The 2,409-nt window shown below is 34.8% G+C and overlaps 1 pseudogene; it reads right to left on the minus strand.

The window, feature by feature from the left end:
- Positions 1-725: 725 nt before the first annotated feature.
- On the minus strand, positions 726-1,912 carry LOC107700667 (uncharacterized; annotated as a pseudogene).
- Positions 1,913-2,409: the final 497 nt, after the last annotated feature.

The following is a 2,409-nucleotide window of genomic DNA, read 5'->3' on the forward strand; positions in this document are numbered from 1 at the left end:
AACTTGAGTAAATGAATATAATTAATTTAAGTGTCATTTTAAAATCGCATTTTCCTTATTATTTCATTTATTGAACAGTTAGGCCCAAAGAAAATATTTCCAATAGTTTCACTGACCAAGTTAATTGTATTTTGAAAAGAAATTGATTTTGATGGCTGCAACATGCTGCAAAAAGGTGAGACAAATAATTTGTTTTATTAAATTATATAATTATTATCTATTTTATTTATCTTATTATATTGACTTTTTTTTGTTATTTATATGCCCTTTTTTCCTGTTATTTTCGTTATTTTTTTCTAATAATTGTATTTTTTTATGGTTCTGCATTGTTTGTATAGTTTTACATTTGTTTGCATATTTTGTAATAGATTTTTTTATAAAATATTTTTGCTGGACTTTGGTTGTATGTACTCAATTCAGTGTGCAGTCAGCATTTTTTTGCTGTTTGAAAACTTTTCCAAAAAACATCTAATCCTGATAAGCCATCCAAACCTGTAAACCTAAAACAAGTAATGGAAATTTGGATGTCTACAATAAATATTCAGTAAGAGTTTATGCTCTGACATACCTCTGAATAAATTCGAGGGTGCATGCAGCTTCATCCTGATAAGCAAGGTTTAAGTTGTAATAGGTCGCAAACAATGCTGCCAGGCCCTCAACAAATGCCTCTGAACATGGGCCAAAGACAACTTCACTTTCGACTGACAACATCCACTTGCTTGGGGTCATGGATTCACCTGTAAAAGAAATACAGAAGGACATAGATTAATAAGTGTTGTAAAAGCATGGTTTATGGGTAGTTCATGTTAACTAATAAAGACACTGATACTATGATACTATAAACTAAAAGATAATGAAGACCATAGACATTAAAAATCAAAATGATGTTACTTACATCAGCTTCAATTAGAAGGGATTCGGTTCTCTCTTTAAAATGGGCCATTAAGAGTTGCAGGATGCACAGGACCAGAGAATTTTCCTCTTGATACTTTGACAGAACAGCATGCACCTCACTGTTTGTTGGCCTTTCTTGAAAAAATCTTAGAATCCTCTTCCCTTTCCCTTCAATGCTCTCCATGACTCTTTGGAGCAGTGTGATGCCAGTAAGCAAATGAAAATATAAAAAAATACCCTTAAGACAAAACAGGTAAGGCAGCCATGAGTTCTTTAGTTCAGACAGTGACGGAGGTGGAGTGGCGTTTATATCACAGCGTTGACGGTAATATGTGAGCTCCATCATCTTGTGGCGCTCCTCTAATGGCACCAGACATTCCTTCAGTAGAATGAAGCAGTACCATTTGCTTGTGCTTCTCTTCTAGAGTGTCATCATTTTCTCCTGCAGGAAGCTCCTCTTGCTGCCAACTGACACAACCATATTGATCAGCCGGCCTTCTTGAGCTTTGATTTGGGGTTCTGCACGATGATCGTAGTCGTTCTTTTCTCCGACGAGCTAATGTGTTGTTTCTGTTTACATGTTCAACACGGGTTTTAACTTGCAAGAGCGGTGTAGAACTCAACCTCTCTGATCCTGGGCTTGATGTATCAGAAAGAACTTGATGTGATGAACTTTGGGAAGTCGAGCAGCTGGCTTGTCCTAACACAAATAACCAATATATTAACAAAAAGTGAAGTTTGCACATGGAACATTTAACAATATTTTTCAAATATACATCAGTAACAAATAGTATTAAGTTTTCGATAAAATACCTTAATTTTTCCATGCATTTAGTAGTTTTCGACATTGGATAGGCCTGAGGTATTCCATGAGGTCGCCTTCTTTCACATAGTTTAGGTCAGCTTTTGTTTCAACACCAATAGCAGTAAGCCCATGGATCAATTTTTGAAGGGTTTCATCAGAGAGACCAAGTAACGAAGAGCAGATGGCGAGTTTTATCTCCTCTAAACTGGACATACCTTAAAAAGATGGAAAACAGTGGTGTAACACAATCACAGACAAGCCACATGTTCAGAAAAGTCAAGTCAAGTCAAGTCACCTTTATTTATATAGCGCTTTTAACAATACAGATTGTGTCAAAGCAACTGAACAGCACAATTTAAATTGTATTAATGTAATTGCAATGTTTTAAAGTTTACGTGACTACTACCAACAATCCAAACTTATTTTATACTGAACAGCTATCGAAAATGTAATAGTAACGTAATATGGCAGACAGGTCACACTTTCAAGATGAAAAAAAAAAGTTACCCAGCTAACGTTAAAGTTAATCGTAACTTTGAACTCAAAAAGCAAATTCCGTAGCATAGAATTGAACAGATATTTATCCCTTTTGAAACGTCACAAAATAAAAATAACAGTTACACAATGAAAGATCTTAATGACTGGTAAAAGAATTACTGGATGTACCAGGATTTCGAGTTTTAACTGAGGCATGAATTAGTAGATAAAAT

Source organism: Sinocyclocheilus anshuiensis, unplaced genomic scaffold, assembly GCF_001515605.1.
Source record: "Sinocyclocheilus anshuiensis isolate Anshui unplaced genomic scaffold, SAMN03320099.WGS_v1.1 scaffold782, whole genome shotgun sequence".
In the NCBI taxonomy this organism is placed as follows: domain Eukaryota; kingdom Metazoa; phylum Chordata; class Actinopteri; order Cypriniformes; family Cyprinidae; genus Sinocyclocheilus; species Sinocyclocheilus anshuiensis.